Source organism: Maylandia zebra, linkage group LG17 (genome assembly GCF_041146795.1).
Source record: "Maylandia zebra isolate NMK-2024a linkage group LG17, Mzebra_GT3a, whole genome shotgun sequence".
Lineage (NCBI taxonomy): Eukaryota > Metazoa > Chordata > Actinopteri > Cichliformes > Cichlidae > Maylandia > Maylandia zebra.
The window spans coordinates 16,033,038-16,051,700 of record NC_135183.1 but is presented as its reverse complement, the minus strand read 5'-3'; the positions used below and the strand labels follow the sequence as shown (position 1 = coordinate 16,051,700).

General features: G+C 41.2%; 2 long non-coding RNA genes across 2 annotated transcripts; both read right to left on the bottom strand.

Moving 5' to 3' along the window:
• Nucleotides 1–722: 722 nt before the first annotated feature.
• Nucleotides 723–4,525, bottom strand: LOC143413187 (uncharacterized). The gene is made up of 2 exons (XR_013093807.1): nt 3,462–4,525; nt 723–2,556 (listed from the first exon to the last, which is right to left on the bottom strand). It is a non-coding gene; the product is annotated as an uncharacterized LOC143413187 (long non-coding RNA).
• A 1,539-nt stretch (nt 4,526–6,064) lies between these two features.
• On the bottom strand, nt 6,065–10,057 carry LOC143413243 (uncharacterized). Its single transcript, XR_013093862.1, has 3 exons — nt 8,700–10,057; nt 6,507–6,551; nt 6,065–6,324 (listed from the first exon to the last, which is right to left on the bottom strand). It is a non-coding gene; the product is annotated as an uncharacterized LOC143413243 (long non-coding RNA).
• Nucleotides 10,058–18,663: the final 8,606 nt, after the last annotated feature.

The following is an 18,663-nucleotide window of genomic DNA, read 5'->3' as shown; positions in this document are numbered from 1 at the left end:
CCTGACTCAAAACAGTTGCAGTCCAACTCAGACCGACTGCAATCACTCTCAGGCAGATTGATGAAGATCTGCAAATAACTGTTGTCTAATTTATAAACGCAGACAGATTGCCAACACGTCTGTTTACAATAGAGGACTGTACTTACATGGTTGCAAACTGGTTGTTGTCTTGCTTATATGAAAACATTGCTTTGGAGCAATGAAACTCAAACACATTCATTTTTAAAATGCCTCAAAATGAAATTTTGAAATATTTGGCTTTATGCTTTGAAAGTGCCGTTGTGAGTGGGAGTGTGAAATCCTTACTTGATGTGTTCCCTTTGCCTTTACTGTTTTCAGTTTTATTTGTCATATGCAAGTTAGCACAGGGTCAACATTGCAATGAAATGTGTTTGACGAGCAGCAGTCACTCAGCAGCATGGTACAGTAGAAATATAATAAAATATAATAAAATAAAAAATAGAAAAATAGTAAAGAGCAAAATATTAGAGAGACGTGGTAAAAGAGAAAAGATGACTAAATATATATGTATCTATAAATATAAATATATGTACACTAGTGATTAAATAAGAAAATCTTGAAAAGAAATATGACGGGAGGCCAAATGGGATGTTGCACAGGAATGAGCAGCAGAAAATTACAGTATTACTCAGACTTTTAATAGTCATATTGTCAGTTTTGGCCGACGGTCATGGGTCACTTCCACTAAAATAGCACGAGACTGGAGTAAAATGTACTTTATTAATGAGAACACATGGTGATACAGCAAAGAATCCAACCCTTCTGAAAAGCAAATGGCTTCCTGTTATACTCTACCTGATTCAGGTGAGCATCTGGAATAGACCAAGTCTGGGGGTCAGCAAACCAAAGGAAAACAAAACCCTCCCCATAAGAAAACCACTACAATATAACCAAGATATAACACATCATAGACATATGAAGATTTGGAACAAGTCCTATAAATAATTCCATAACATATAAACTTCAGTCTCTTCTATATACATTAAAACAGCGGTCCCCAACCTTTTTTGCGCCACGGACCGGTTTATGCCCGACAATATTTTCACGGACCGGCCTTTAAGGTGTCACAGATAAATACAACAAAATAAAACTAGTACCGGTACCGGAAAAAAAGAAGATTTATTCATAACACACGTGAAAGACCCAGGAAAACAGAGTTAACGATAAAAACGATAACAAAATAACGATAAAAAACGATAAAAACTCTGAAAACCATACATTTCACACCCGAGCCTCATCTCTCGACCAAACGACGGTCCGTGGCCCAGCGGTTGGGGACCGCTGCATTAAAACACCTTAACCACACAGTTAGGTTTCAGCCCTCGCTGACTCAGAACAAAGTAAGACAATCAGAGTTCGATTGGTTTTTACTTGTGCAGGGGAAGCCTGGTCAGATTCTCAGAGTTGCAAGCTCTACACCCAAACTCAGACAACTCCAACTCCAGCCTTTTATTGAATGAAAACAGTTACACAACTGCCCATTGTAAACCCCATATGTTGTGTGGTAAAAGCTAAGGCACTGTGTGTGTGTGTGTGTATGTGTGTCTGTATACGTGACTTCCTGGTTACAAACGTTTTAACCGCATCTCTAGTCATAAAAGGGCATCTCCCCTCAACCTCGTATATGGCTTAACCTCTTTAACAGTCCACCATTTACATGGTGAGCCCATACTGTAAAGGGCAGGAAGTGAACATTCCTTACCAAATAAGGAAACCAGAATCTTACATAGATTGTGCCTGCAGTTGAAAACTATAGCTAGTAACATCCCCAACATCCTACATGTGGGGGAGGAACAGAAAAATATCTGAACATACAGTTCAAGACAAGGTCCAAGCACAATAATGACAACTTTTAACAAAATCACTCCAACACACACTCCCCTAGCCTGGCACATTGGTTTGCTCCAGGAGCTCATAAGCAGGTGATTGAGCTGCTTTTACTCTTTATAAAGTGAGTACTGTTAACACTTCTCTTTTTACATATACAACTAATTTAGGTTACAGACAAATGATTAAATGTGAACAGCTCTAACACGGGTTCTTTTCCTGACACAGGTAGGATGGCCAGTCCCCCTGTCTCTTCACCTTTCACGAGTCACTTAAATAACAACCCAAAAAACCTAATAAAGATCACAATCAACCAGTGTGTGTTTTTCTTCATTATGGTTTTTAAATACAAATCAGTCAGTCAATTAATAAAAATACAAGTAAGGGTAATGGAACCCCTGGTCTCCATTACACACATAAATACCATAAAGACACTAAGTCGTAGAGCTCTGAACTCCTTGCTTCTATGATATTTACACTTCTTCTTGGCCTTCTCCTTCACTCTGAGTCACTCCAGGATAAACGCATCAGCTCAGACATTCAATAATTAAAATATGTGTAGGTGACCGTTTGGCAGAAGACGATGTCGAGGCGGTACTGCAGTGACACGTCCGTGGCTATTGTCGGGGAGGTGTCCTGCATCAGCAGGAAGTCCATAGACTTCTTGGCTTTGTTGCTCATCATGGCTCTGTAGTCCGTGGGCGTGGCCTGCAAAAAGTGTAAATAAACCATCAGAGACCAAACACAATTATGCCTTCCAACCACTAGTTTAGACAACATCTTGCAAAGAGTGTGTATTTCAGAGTGCAGTTGTTTTTAAATTTGACAGAAACAGAAAAAAAGATGGAACAGAAGGACAACAGGGAAAGCAGAAGCACCGACACACTGAAATCTTTTAGGGTCAAGCTCCAGAACTAGCCACAAATCCTGCTGGAAAGAACCTAAAAATACTTAAAAATACTTGCAGAGATCTAATGGAGCCGTTAACTCAAAAGCCTGGTGTCAGGCATGTTCTTTAATAAATAAGAAACGAGCTGATATGTTACAGACCCCAGTCTTTACGTAAAGAAAACGCTGACATTTAGAGCGGTCTCGCAGCAGATTTTAAAACAGTGACACTGATTTGTGGGGTTTTTGTGCACAGATTTGAACCTTTTTGTTTTATCCATGTCCTTGAACACAGCTTGTGACTTGGGCGCTTTCATATGTACCGATTCATTTAGGTTTGTGCACTGAGGCCAGATTTAGGTATTAAAAACGAGTCAGTCATAACACTTCTTACATTAGTTAAAAAGCTGAGCTTACACTAAACCAACATTTAAATTTCCCCTTGTGGGACTAATAAAGGTATATCATATCATATCATTACTACAGTATTGCTGCAACATTGTAAAGACAAAGATGACACACGGACCAGACATAAAACACTGAACACTTTTTAAAGAAGAGTCATTTAAGAATTCAACTGCTTGAACTATGTTATTTTAAAATTGACAGTAGAGCAGAAGTCACTGCATCATTTCATCATCAACACGAACCTGAAAAAAGCTGTCTGATATATAGATAAAATAATAACAAACAAACAAACATACAGATATCACTAAACAAAACACCTTATCTTGGTTTTCTAGGTGTTGCTGATGGTGACATAGGAAACTTCAGGATCCACCTAAACAATGAAGAGAAAAACATGCTGACTCCTCAGTAATATCCATCCACTTATCCTTTTCAGTGTCGCGGGGGGTGCTGGAGCCTATCCCAGCTGTCATAAGGCGAGAGGCGGGGTACACCCTGGACAGGTCGCCAGTCTGTCGCAGGGCCAACACACAGAGACAGACAACCATTCACGCTCACATTCACTCCTGCATTCACACCTATGGGCAATTTAGATTTTTCAATTCACCTATACCTTTAGACGTGCTTGTATGAATGGGTGAATGAGGCATGTTGTTTACAGTGCTTTGACTACTCTGGGAGAGTAGAAAATTGCTATATAAGAATCAGTCCATTTACCAATAAAAAAAACACTGCAAAACACACAAAACAAAATAGAAATAAGAAAAATGGTAACAGACATAGGAAAAAAAAACGTAAATAGGAAAAACGAAAACAGAAATAGGAAAAAACAGATTTCCAAAAGCAAAGGGGAGTGTTTCTGGGGAGACAATAACCCGACGGACCAGTTGCAGGAACCCAAAACATGCTAGGTGTGTTTTATCATGACTCATATAATACTGATGATGAATTTTTAGGCTAATAGTTAGGCTAACACATATACCACTCATCTTTTCTTTCCTCACAAAACCGATAAATCCTCCACTTCTTTTAAGTGTCTCCCAGCGCAATTCTTAGCATATTTTGGTTCCTGCAACTGGTCCGTCAGGTTATTGTCTCCCCAGAAACACTTTGTGCTTTTGCAAATCTTTTTTTTTCCTATTTCCGCTGTCGTTTTTCCTCTTTTCGTTGTGTTTTGTGTGCTTTTGCAGCATTTTTCTTATTGCTGGTGTTGTCTTAAGTTGCAGTGGCCTCTCAGGGCCACCGTACAACACATGTTCTCCCCGTGTTTGCGTGGGTTCTCTCCGGGTACTCCGGCTTCCTCCCACCGTCCAAAGACATGCAGCTTGTGGGGATAGGTTAATTGGATAATCTAGATTGCCACTAGGTGTGAGTGTGAATGGTTGTCTGTGTCTCAATGTGTTAGCCCTGCGACAGACTGGCGACCTGTCCAGGGTGTACCCTGCCTCTCGCCCTATGACAGCTGGGATAGGCTCCAGCACCCCCCGCGACCCTGAAAAGGATAAGCGGAAGCGAATGGATGGATGGATGTTTCAAAACTCACAGGATTTTCACTCTTCTGCATTTTGTTTCCTGGAAAGACAAAAACAGTCAACTCTAACATTCATAGAACAACTTACAAATGTTGTATCTGTAAATGTTCTCACCTTTCATTCTTTTCCTTATGATGAGACACACAGCTCTTATCAGCAGTGCGACCAAACCAATAGCTCCATCGATGTACCACGAAACTAAAACTTTGATGGGGTTTTTTTTTATCTTCACTAAACACTTTTTTGCTTTGTGTTTATTATTGTGCTACTGCAAGTATTTCATATATTAGTCAGTTGATTGTTACTGTAGGGCAGCTCTAGGACAATCCCTGATGTGATGTAGCTTGCTTTTATCCAGCAGATACGACATCTCATGAGGAGGTTCGAACCCTGTACCCTGACCTTCCCACTGACGCACAAAGTCTGGACATCCAGCAGCAGGCCCTTCTACGTGAACAACAGCACAACAGTTTCTATTTCTTTTAATATTAGAAGTCAGTTATTCATTAATGAATACAAATGGTGACTGAAGTTATTTAGACAGGACATTAAACAATAAACTTCCAATAAATTATGAACAATGTGTGACTGAATGTGTTCAGTGAAAGACTTTGAAAATATCGCAGCATAAAACCAGTGTAAAAGTATTCAGACTACTTTTGGGGGTATTTATTTGATGATGCAACCAGAAAATGTGCAGGTTGTGAGTTTAACATTTTCAACACTGGAGAAGAAGTACATGTACACAGACTAGCTAATGACAAACATTTTTTTAAATTAACCTTTATTTAAACAGGTTGTTCATTTTTCTGAGCTTATCTGGCGTCTAGTTTTGGTGGCAGTAGCATAAGCAGAGAAGACCCAGACCTTACTCTCCCGAGCCAGCTCCTCCATTATTTGGGGGACACTGAGGCATTCTCTGCTGAGTGCTGTGATCTCCCCAACATGTCCTGGGTGTGTCCTGTCTGTCCTGGTGGGACATGCCTGGAACATCTCACCCAGGAGGCGCTCAAGAGGCACCCTTGTCAGATGCCTGAACCTCCTCAACTGGCTCGTTTAGATGTAGAGGAGTAGCAGTTAACTCATGCAAACCACATTTCTCCACGCCAGTCCTAATCAGCTTACTCAGTATCACTAGATCCAATGCTGCTCCTCCAGCAGAGCACACAAAAGTAGGAGAGACCGGAGATGCCATGGCTTAGTTAGGAGACTGTTTGCTTCAAGGCCACTAGAAGGTGCTGCCATAAAACTACAATAAATGAATTGACCTTTTGACCTGCTCACACTCTTTTATGCAAAACCCTGCTGATGTTACGCACACACACACACATAAAGAGATTCTAGGTCTGACCAACCGTCTCCGCCGTGGGCAAAAAGATGACAGTCAATAAAATTCTAAAATTTTATTTATAAACACAATGAATAATAGTTAAAAGTCCAGTGTCCCATTTAGGTACAAAGTAAAAACACACAGTCCAAGGCCAGAGCCAGCTATGCCACAAAGCCAGTTGCACTCCACACGTTGTTCACTTCAACAGGGGTAGCAATTGTCCTCTGAGACCCACCACCCTGTAAGTAGAAAGCCAGTGATCACTCCATCCTCTGCAACTCAGCTACTTTCAGGCTACAGCATATAATAGGCCCTAGCCTGCACAGAGCGACAAAATAAGACAATTCACTATATAATTCACAGCCCATCCATCCCAAACATATCAGATCATTAGCGGTTTTGTCACATTACATACCTGCACTGAGAGACAAAATAAGACTAATGACGCTAAATTTAATTACGGGTCATGGACAGCCTTCATAAATGCTCATATTACTCACCCACACTGAATTCCAGCACAGGTTCATCTGGGTCCTGACTATTTCCTGCAAAATAACACAAACGTCATCAGAACATTAAGTCAGAGAAACAACATTTGGAGCTTTTGTACATGATAAATTATACTGCAGTAGTAAAACAAAGTCAAGCAGCAGTACATTTATTAAAATCACCTTCAGCTGTAATATTTAAACTGATTTAGTGTCAATTTAGATTATGTTTAGATTAAAATGAAACTAGTACCCTTGTAATGTCTTTTTAAATTAGAGGTAAATATTTGTATATTTTTTTACATAATATAATTATATTTACTGGATTTTCTCTCTATTGTAGTTTAGTATTATAGTTATTACTTGTTTTTTATTGACTTGTCTTGTTTTTACAATGATTTGCTTTGACTGCAGCCTTTAAAGAAAAGACTATCTGTTCAGTAACTATCCATCAGACTGGGTCCATGTTACCAGCCAAATGGGTAATAATTAAAGTAAGTTTTGAATTACGTATATTTGGGTGTTTAGGTGACACTTTTGCAAAAAAAATTATATAATTAGGTTTAAAAAAACTAAACATGTATGTATTTAAAAACAATAAGTGTGTTAGAATTACTACAGCAACAGGTTGTAGCTCACTGTACTGTTTTTGAGCACAACTTTGGCGCTTTTGCCTCATTTTTAAATCAGTGATCCCAGTAGCACAGTCTAAGCAGAGACCTCAGTGCTTGGCAAACAATCAATAGAATCAATATAATTATTAAAAAGAAACAAAATAAATGCCAACCATATAAAAAACATAAACTTAAAGAAAAAACTAAACTTGATTTTATGTCTTTAGGCTATTGTTAACAGCAAGCATGAGGTTAGTGCATATGTATTATTATTGGAAAGATTACTGCAAAGAAAAAAAAAGTTGAACCAGGAGGGGGCGATATTGCTCTTCTTACAATGAGTTACATGCAGGCTATTACTTACCGTGTCACTCACATTTATTTCACAAATTAGCTGAACCCACTTAATTCGATTTAATTGTATTTATGCAGAGCTGAATCACAACAACATTCTCCTCGAGGTGGTATAGATTGTAAGGTAGAAAGTCTACAATTAAAAAGAAAAAACCTCAATACAGTGGGAAGGAACAACTCACTTTTAACAGGAAGCACCCTCTGGCAGAACCACGGTCAGGGAGCAAACTATCAAACTACGAGGTCTTTAAAATAAGATGATTATTCAAGACCTCATGTGTGATGGGAAGGATTCTGAATTTGATGCTGGACCCACAAATCATAAAAGAGAAACACTAACTCACACACACCAGAAAGTGCCAAGAATTATAATTATATGTAATTTAGTTTTGCGTTCCTTTATAATGCTTTCAACTATACAAATAAGACACTTGGGGGCGCCTGAGCCTTGTAGACACAACAAATATTGAACAAACCTCATGCGCCCTGTTGTTGACAAAACGATAAAAATGAATGTGTCTTATTTAGGTCATTTCTGTAGTTACAGAAAATCATTTGAATTCATTTTTCCTTAAATTATTTTAACCCTTATTTGATGCTATTGAAATTGGTCTGTTGCCTCAGGGCAACAACGGCAATAAGGGTTCCACAGTGTCACAGTTTTCTGCATATAGTCGATTAATAAATGTTGAGAAAACAACTAATCGATTCAATTTTTTTATTTGAACAAGTATCAAATTGATTTTCACAGAAGCGTTCAATGGAACAAATACATAAATGGTAAGCTGACTGCTTTTTATATAGGGTTTTTGTATTTTGCTCGTGCATTAAAAAGCGCTTTATACAACATGCCTCATTCACCTATTCACCCAAACATTATTACAAGCACCTTTTCTACAATTAAGCTAAACATGCATAAAATGTTAGCAGTGGAGATTTGGCACCTGAAAGGACCCCCTTTGATCCACTCCTAGTTTGAGTCTATTTACATTTAAATACTGATACTTCAATTTTGCCTTGGTTTGAGCTCCATAAAGCAGGCAAACCAGAATTAATCACAGAAGGCAAAAACACTGAAACTACGTTTTAAGCTGCGAGCCAAACAAACCAAAGGTAACCGTGTTTTGAAAAGAGCTATGAAGAGAAACAGACAGACTACTGTAATTTCTCAATAAAATGTCGCTTATTATCGCTCACTCTCAAGAACAAAAACGTGAGTAATTTCCCAGTAGCTCACCATATTTGGGATCTTCTAACATCCACACTTCATGTTTAAACGGTGGTGCGGAGGCGGTGTACCGTCGCAGGCCGGATGTAGCATTCAGCGCGGTGTGCCTTTTTTTCAGTTGCTAAGCAACAGATTTGTCCCGCCCCTTTCGTTATGACGAGCCGGGCCAGTCCTTTGACTGGTGACGTTACAATGAAACCGACCTTATATATAGACCTGGCTGTTCAGTTGAAACGCATTCACACAGCGGGACAGCAGCGCTTTAAACGTTCAAACACGGAGTTTAACACAAAACAACATTTTAGACATAAAAAACAAAAAAGTGAAATGGCAAGCTCAAACTGTAACACAATGACAAATGATGAAACAGTTCAGACCAATCGGGATAATTCTACAGTACATGCTTTGGTATCCCTCTTGGATAACTTGTTAAGTAGTTTTTCGAAAAAGCAGTTGGACGCGCTTACCTCAGGCTATCCGGATTGCTTCACCGCTAAGCGGCTTGCAGGTTTTTTAAAGGACGTAATGGACCTGTGTGCACAGTCACTAGCAGTATCACCACTGAGGTCTTCCCAGAACTCCCCTGTACATGAAAACTGTTCTGTCCACACCACCACTGGCAAAACGGTTTTGTCACCTGTGAAATTTTTGGACGATTCTGCTGAGCAGGAGTTTGATACAGCACAGAATATAGATGCTAACAGCCAAGAAACAGCTAACACAGAAGAACGCTGTCAAAATGCTGACCAACACAGTGCTGCAAAAGCAGAAAACAATCCAATTCCAGATCCCCAGCAGCAGAAATCCTGTGTTGAACATGAAGCCAGCATCCCACCGTTAACAAACATAAGTCAAACGGAGTCATATAAAAAGATACAGAATCACAGATCTTCTGTAGACTGTGAGCCACCTGAAAACACCTTAGACTTTGAAAGATGGTTAGAGACATTAATTCAGGCTGTGCTTTCAAAGCTTGGTAAACTTTTAAAGTGCCCTCATTCTCACCAAAAACGTTTGTTGGATCTACTCTTGGACAAATTCAAGGGGATGGATTTGCATTTAGACCGAAAAGTGCAGAATTATTTTGACTGCATTGCTAATGCCATTTTCACTGATATTTGTGACCAATTATATAATTGGTCACTAATATCATTGGAAATGGGGAGGAGTGGGGAGGAGGATTCAATGAATTTAATGGGAGAACCAATATTTAATATCATAACTACTTCAGTATTCCAAGAACACCTGTTGGCAGTAACAATTATCGATAGACTGGAATCATATGAAAAGAAAGAAAGATGCAGACTTTCAGTGGAAATCTTTGTGGAAGGACTGATTTCCCAGGTTGCAAAAACATCAGACACAGTCTTCAGCATTGAAAATGCTGAAGCTATCTCCAACCGGCTTACCATGAAAATCTGGACTGAAATCAGGGCAGAATACAACAAAATCCCCCCAGAGAAGTTCAAGAAACTCAGCGAGAGGGTTTTCAAATCCCTCTGTAAAAGATGGAAGCATGTAGCGGTTATTGTGACATCCTGGCAATTAAACGTCCAAGATCTTGATGAAGATATTGTTAAAACTTTCAAAAGAAAGATATTCCCAGAACCAAGTTGGATATCTAAGTGCTTTTCATCGGTGCGTGCATTTTTTGGGAGGTTTAAGGGAGGAAACAAAGTTTCCCCTTTATAGTGACATCGTGATATCAACAGCAAGATATTTTCTAAAACTCACTGGACACTTTAAATTAGCTAGTTTTACATTTAGATCAGATCAAGTCATTTTTGAAATCCCCAGGAATGGTCGCGGCAGATGGCCACCCCACCCTGAGCCTGGTTCTGTCGAAGGTTTCTTCCTCTTAAAAGGGAGTTTTTCCTTCCCACTGTCGCCTCGTGCTTGCTCAGAGGGGTTTGTTCTTTTGGGGTTTTCTTTTTAATACTGTAAGTTGTTACCTTACAGTGTGAAGCACCTTGAAAACACCATTGTTTCCTTTGGTGCTGTAACTCCGAAATGACAACACAGGCACGGCTTCTTCAAGACGGGCGCTTCGCTGCATTTATTGAACGCCGTGAAAACTCGTGGCCGCCTGCCACTTCGGAGGTCCTAGAAGAATAGCTTTACAGTCTTGTGCATTCTTGTACCGCTGGTAGACTAACCAGGCCTTTGCAGATAGCTCGCTGGACTCCTTAGCGTGATTATTAAACGTGGGCTCACAGCCTATACTATCACGCCCAAACCTCGCGATAATAGCGGTGTAACAAAACTTGTTCTTTCTGACAAGATAAACACACCCTTACAATATTGGCCACAGAAATGTACAAGCAAGAACATTTTAACTGCTGGAACCATCTATTAAACTTCTTTATACATAAGCCATTTCTGTGACACTTACACTCCCACCAAAATCACTCATTGTTTGCAATGTGATTTTCTAATGAGTGTCAACATTAGAGTCTGGTTCACCTTGCATGTCAGTCTCCAGTAAAGTCACTACCTTGTGAACAGGTCTTTCCAGATATATCAGCCTTGTCCGTGGTTTCCCCCTGTCAAAAGTAGTTTCACTGGTCTTGAGCTTCACCTTTCGAACCTTGCCATCTGAGCTCTCTATAGCCTCTACTATTAGAGCAAGTTTCCATTTACATCTTGGAGCATTATCATCCTGCAGTATCACAATGTCATTTACTCGCAGGTTTCGTGAGACGTTCTGCCACTTCTGTCGCCGCTGGAGATTTAACAGATACTCTCGCCTCCACCTTTGCCAAAACTCATTTGCCAGAAATTGCACTCTTTTCCATCTTTTGTTCAAGTACAAATCCTCTCTGCAAAACTCTCCTGGAGGTGGAAGAATAACCGAAGATTTCATCGTTAATATGTGATTGGGAGTTAGTGGCTCTGGTCCCAAGGGATCATTGAGATACTCAACACTTAAAGGTCTGCTGTTAATGATGGCCATTGTCTCGTAAAGCAGTGTTCTTAGACTAGCTGTATCGAGTCTGTTTGAGAACTTGTCCAGCATCGCTGTCAGTACACTTCGTACTGTCCGAATTTGACGTTCCCAGACGCCCCCCATGTGGCTAGCTGCCGGAACGTTCACCACAAATTCACAACCCATAGCTCTTTGTGGTTCTTGATCCATATCCTTCATTAACTCCAAAAGTTCTCTTTTGGCGCCCATAAAGTTTGTCCCTTGGTCGCATCTTAATTGACGGACAGGACCTCTTATGGCTATCAGAACTCGAAGAGCGTTCATGAAGGCATCTGTCGATAAGTCATCTAGTGTTTCAATGTGCACAGCTCGTGAACATAAACACGTGAACAGTAGTCCATACCTTTTGACTTCCTTTCTTCCTTCCTTTACCATGAATGGCCCGAAACAGTCGACGCCACAATACGTGAAAGGAGGTGCTGTTTCTGTTCTCACTTCTGGCAAATCTGACATCTGTTGGACATTTGTAGCCTTTCTGTATCTTCTGCACTTAACACAATGGTAAATGTGTGAAGAAACAACACTCCCACATCCTAAAATCCATATCCCATTTGCCCGCAATTCATTTATTGTCATCCCTCTTCCCTGGTGATGTACACCTTCATGGTAGTGTTTGACGAGGAGGGCTGACACATGGGACTCCTTGGGGAGAATTGCAGGATGTTTTACATCATAGTGTAAAGTTGATTGAGATAATCTTCCTCCTACCCTGAGAACATCCGACTTGTCCAAAAAGGCATTCAACTGCCTTAGTCTGCTGCGCTTGTGCAGAGAATTTTCTCCTTGAGATCTGATCTTCTGTATTTCCTCAGTAAAGATGTCTCTTTGCACTAGCTTGATGATGAATAATTCTGTGTCTTTTCTTTCTTCAAGATCTGTCACTTTGTTCGTTCTTCGTTGAACACCCTTGTACTCTTTGATGAATCGCCTGAGCCTGGCAATGGCCTTGATAGCTCTCGACCAACTGGAGAACTTCTTTAAACGCTCTAGCACTGGGTTTGCTTCCTTCGAATGTACAGTGTGCGTATAGCCTTTACGGACTTCAGGATCCATTTCTTCAACCTCTCCCACCATTTCCTCTTTGACTGGAAGCTCTTGTTTCCAAAGAAAATCGGGACCTTTCAACCAGTTTGAATCTTTCAGCTGAGTAGCATTTAAACCTCTTGAGGCCTGATCAGCTGGATTTTCCTCTGAGCTGACGTGCTGCCATTTCCCAGGACTTGTGCTTTGTCTTATTCGTTGAATTCGATTGGCGACAAATGTGTGAAATCTTTTAGCATCATTATTTATGTATGCTAATACGACTTGTGAATCTGTCCAATAATATTCCTGTAGATTTTGGATGTCTAGTTCTCGTTTGATCACATCTGCAATGCAAACTGAAGTCACGGCCGATGACAGTTCGAGCCTTGGGATGGTTGTTTGCTTAATGGGCGTTACTCTTGCCTTGCCCATGACGAGTGCACAACTGACCTGTCCTTCTCTACCTTTTGCTCTGAGATATGAACATGCGCCATAACCACTGAGGCTCGCATCCGAGAAACTGTGCAATTCGTACTGCACAATGTCCGCATCTTGCGAGTAGCTTCGTGGGATCTTCAGAGCTGCCAACTTGGGCAGGTCTCGCAACCATGCTTCCCATTGTGGTAGAATGTGATCTGGGAGATCCTCGTCCCAATTAACTTTGTCCTTGCACAACGTTTGGAGTATCTGCTTTCCAATTAATATGAATGGGGCAACGAACCCAAGGGGATCAAAGACTGAAGCAACAATCGAGAGCACCCCTCTCCTTGTCAATGGGTTGTCTTTAACTTGGACTCTGAATTGGAATTCATCTGCCTCTATGCACCATTGCACTCCAAGTGCACGTTCAATGTGGAGTTCTCCAAGAGCCATGTCCTGGTCTTTGGCTTTAGCTTGTTCCTCTTGGGGAATAGCTGCAAGCACTTCTTTGTCGTTTGACACAAACTTATGCAGATGTAGGTTGCCTGTTTTACAAAGTGCCCTTGACTCGTTTACCAACTGTATGGCTTCGACTGTTGATGTCACACTAGCGAGTCCGTCATCGACGTAAAAACCTCTTTGGATGAACTCAATAGTCTTTTCGCTGAATCTGTCTCTACCTTGAGAAGCAATATGTTTGAGTCCGAAATTGCAGCATCCGGGAGATGAAGCTGCTCCAAAAAGATGCACTCTCATCCTGTACACTGAAGGCTCAGAGTTTAAATCGCCTTTGTCCCACCAAAGAAACCTCAAATAGTCTTGATGCTCCTTGATGACGTGGAATTGGTGGAACATCCTCTCCACGTCACACATGATGGCGATGGGGCCCTTTCTGAATCGACATAGCACTCCAATCAGTGCGTTGGTAAGATCTGGTCCAGTCAGAAGGTGATCGTTAAGAGATGTCCCCTGGAAACGGGCCGAACAATCAAAAACCACACGTATCTTCTCAGGTTTGTGGGGGTGGTATACTCCATGGTGTGGTATATACCATGCTGCCTCCTTATCCAGTTCTTGCTCTGGGACCTTCTCTGCGTCTCCACGGGTTATGATGTCGTCCATGAACTTGACGTAATCCTCATAGTATTTCTCATCTCTTCTGAGCCGACGTTCCAACGACGACAGTCTATGCTCAGCACATTGTTTGTTGTTTGGAAGATTCGGGTCGTCGGTTTTGAGTGGCAATGGGAGTTCATAGTGACCGTTTTCCTTTCGCCTTATGCCTTTAGTCACCTTTGACATGAACAAAATGTCTTCCTGAGAGACTGGATTGTCATCTGTTTCATGCTCAGAGAAATCAGATCCCAAAGCCTTTATTACATCAGCTGGACCCACTTCCTTCACTTGAGTTCTGCATACAAAATGCACTTCTTGCCTGAGTTCAACTGCTTGTTGTACTGCAGGAGTAACTTCTCGAACAATGATTCTGTGGCTTATGCCAATATCATCATTGTGATTTTGAACTTGAGACGTACAACCAACTATGCTCCAGCCGAGATCAGTTAGCTGTGCGTAAGGCTGATTCTCCTCACCTGCAATGACTTCCCGTGGAAGAAGGGCTTGCTGACAGTTATAGCCGAGAAGCAGACCAACTTCACATTCAAGCATTGGAGGTAACCTATCTGCCAGCCTTTCGAGGTGAGGCCAATTCAAAGCAGTTTCAGACGTCGGGATGTGTGATCTGTTCACAGGGATGAATTCTCTTGTATAGACCGGTGGCAATGTAATTCTCTTTTCCTGCTTGTAGCCTCTAACTTGAAGATTTACCAGTTTCTCACATGGTATGACTGTTGACTTGGCGGACATGGTCGATAGTCTTAGATGAGCCTTACTCTTATCTGTGTCGAGATCCTGGGCTACTTCATCCAAGACAAAGGATGTATCGCTCTGAGAATCGAGGAGGGCATACACTAGAACTTCTCTGTCTGGGTGATTTTTTGATGAAACCCAGACAGGTAGAATGGAGGATGTCAGTGTGCTCGAAGTTACTTGAGTTACTCTATTAGAGATTGCGGTTGCTGGTTCATCTCCTTCGTCCTTGTCTTGAGAGTTATCATTCGGTGCAGGCATTATCCTTTTACGCTCCACAAACTTGTCATCATGCAGACACGTGGGATGCTTCTTCTGGCATTTCTCACACGTATTCCTTTTATCACACTTCTTAGAATGATGTCCCCCCTTCAAACATCCAAAACACAGCCTTTCTGCTTGTACAAACTTGATACGATCCTGGACTGATTTTTCCATGAATTTGAAGCATTTATCCAGTGTGTGACCATTTCTTTTGCAGTAAAGGCAGGTCATGGGATTTATGTGACTTGAGGTGGTTAAGTGACTTGAAGTTGCGGTTAATGTTTTAGCTTGAACGACTTGGCTGCGTGAGTGTTTGGGTTTACTGATTTCCAAACCCTTGAGTGCTTGCATTGAAGCTATGGGGTCACATGCTAGGTCTGCTTCAGTGGATACAAAGTCTGTAAACATGTGAAATGATGGATACTCTCCATTAAGGGTTTTTCTTATTTTCATCGCTGCGCGATTCCATCTTGTTGTCAACCAGTCTGGAAGTTTCAGCAAGAGTTTCTGAATTTCCATACAGTCATTGAGAACCTCTAATGTCTTTATGTGTGGCATCGCAGCTTCACAACTTCTAAGGAAGTCAGCAAACTCTCTCAACTCACTTCCATCCTTGGAGCTTATTTTAGGCCAACTGTGAAGTTTGTCTCTGAAGCATTTCCCTATAGTGAACAGATCTCCAAAGCGCCTTTCCAGCACCTCCCAAGCTGCATCATACGCTTCATCTGTGCCCACTAGGAGAAATCCTTCAACCACTCTCTTTGCGGGTCCACCAAGGTACTTCCTGAGATAATAGAGTCTTTCGTTCTTTGGAATGTTTTTTCTTTCAATCAAGGTCTCAAATGACAACTGCCAGTCCTTGAACTTTAAAGGGTCACCAGTGAACAGTGCAGGTTCCGGAGTTGGAAGACGATTAGCACTTATTGCGTCTGCTAGTATGCCGACTAGATCCAAGTTTGGCTGTGGATGAGTTGCTGAAGCGGCAGCTTGTGTTGCTTTAGGGATAAATGGCGGACTTGATGCGTTTCCTGCTTGGCCTGTGGTGCCCTTAGGTTGCACACCAGGGTTTTGTTGGGCTTGGTTTATGACTGTGGGAGTATGTGGAACAAATGCAGGGTTTGTGGCATTATGGGCTTGGATTGTATTTGGAGCTTGAGAGGGAACTTGTGGTGGAGCAGGGATTGCTGAGGTTTCGCTCTCAGTTTTGATACTGCGCACTAAACTACGACTTTCTGAAATACTTTCAGCTTCTGCATAAACCTTTACTTTAGCTCTTGCAGCATTAAATTTTTTAACCTCTTCCAAGCGTTCAATCTTTCTGCGCTGCTCCTCCATTGTTTGTTGCCTTTCCAAGTTTTCAAGTTCCAACTTTTTTAGTTCAGCTGCTTCCCTTTCTTGATCCTCCATTACTGCTAATATTTCCTGACACGCAGCTGCCTCAGCCTCTGCTTCTATTCTTTTAATTGTTTGTGAGTATGACTGGCTTGAACCACTTTTAGACCTTCGTGATTTTGACCTTGATTTAGTACTTTCAGATCCTAAGCATGATCCAACATCTGGCCATGGCTCTTCATCACCATCTGCAAGGTCTCCTTGTAAGTGTTTTTCAGCTCTTCTGACAATGAACAAGGAAAGTGACGTACATGCATCCACTTTGCGTCTTTCATCTGCATCAGGAGTTTGTGTTTGCCGTATTTGTTCATAAATGGTTTGTACATCTTTGCAGGCAACATTTACATTGTTGATGAGCTCATTCAATTCACTCTCGGAAACTTCATTTCTTAATATTACTTTGCTCAATCTTGCTTCATATCTCCATTTTTCAAAAACAACAGCATATCTGTGTTGGAGGCCTTTGAGTTTCTTCTCTTGAAGCTCTTTACCCTTTTCTGTTAGTGTTCTTACTCTTTCACTTTTACGAACAGTCTGTAGTTCTGTAATTTGTTCATCATCATTTTCTTCCACTTCGGTAAGTGATACAGCATGGTGCTCTTCGAGATCTTTGTCAACCATCTCGGGAGTCTAGTTAAATGTCATTAAGCGCACTGTGTTCAGATTTCAAATACTGTATACTTTAAGTGCACCTTTTCTTAAAGGACCTTGTAAACTTCACTCAAACTTTGACCTTAAGCAAGCACACAGAACTATTCACCAAACTACAAAGCATCACCTTGAAGTACAGTAGAAATAAATAAACTTTGACAAATGTATTATAGAAACTTATTGTGGCTCTTTAACTTGACTTAAACCACTATTATTCTACATTTAACACTGTCCCTTATTAATTTCCACCTTACTCCAGTTGTACAACGTTGTTGCCGCTGTGCTTGGCTGCTTGAGAACGGTGAGCTTATGCAATGGCGCCCTCTTGTGTCGCTCCAGTTCACCGTCGCTCTCTGCAGCTGCCGTCTTCGTAATTAGCTTCTCACCGGCGCTGGCTAGGGCGAGTTTTCACTGTAACTCCGAAATGACAACACAGGCACGGCTTCTTCAAGACGGGCGCTTCGCTGCATTTATTGAACGCCGTGAAAACTCGTGGCCGCCTGCCACTTCGGAGGTCCTAGAAGAATAGCTTTACAGTCTTGTGCATTCTTGTACCGCTGGTAGACTAACCAGGCCTTTGCAGATAGCTCGCTGGACTCCTTAGCGTGATTATTAAACGTGGGCTCACAGCCTATACTATCACGCCCAAACCTCGCGATAATAGCGGTGTAACAAAACTTGTTCTTTCTGACAAGATAAACACACCCTTACAATATTGGCCACAGAAATGTACAAGCAAGAACATTTTAACTGCTGGAACCATCTATTAAACTTCTTTATACATAAGCCATTTCTGTGACACTTACAGGTGCTATACAGATTGAAGTGACTTGCACTGACAACATAACTAAGCTGGGACTTTAATTTAACATCAATAAAATTATAAAAATATTACATCTTGATTTCTGCTTGTTTTCATTGTCTGTGACTTAATGAATACAAATGTGTAATTTAACAGATTTTTTCTTTATGTTAGTCTGACCGGTGATTCCACGTTGGCCTTAGGTGTTGGCGCGGATACGCTGCAGCCCCTGAGCCATTAATGGCCCAGCACACTACAGTAAAAACAAAACAACAGCCATCTCTCCAACTAGGAAAGGAAAATAATAAACTGCCTCCTTGGAGGCAACCTGACTCAAAACAGTTGCAGTCCAACTCAGACCGACTGCAATCACTCTCAGGCAGATTGATGAAGATCTGCAAATAACTGTTGTCTAATTTATAAACGCAGACAGATTGCCAACACGTCTGTTTACAATAGAGGACTGTACTTACATGGTTGCAAACTGGTTGTTGTCTTGCTTATATGAAAACATTGCTTTGGAGCAATGAAACTCAAACACATTCATTTTTAAAATGCCTCAAAAT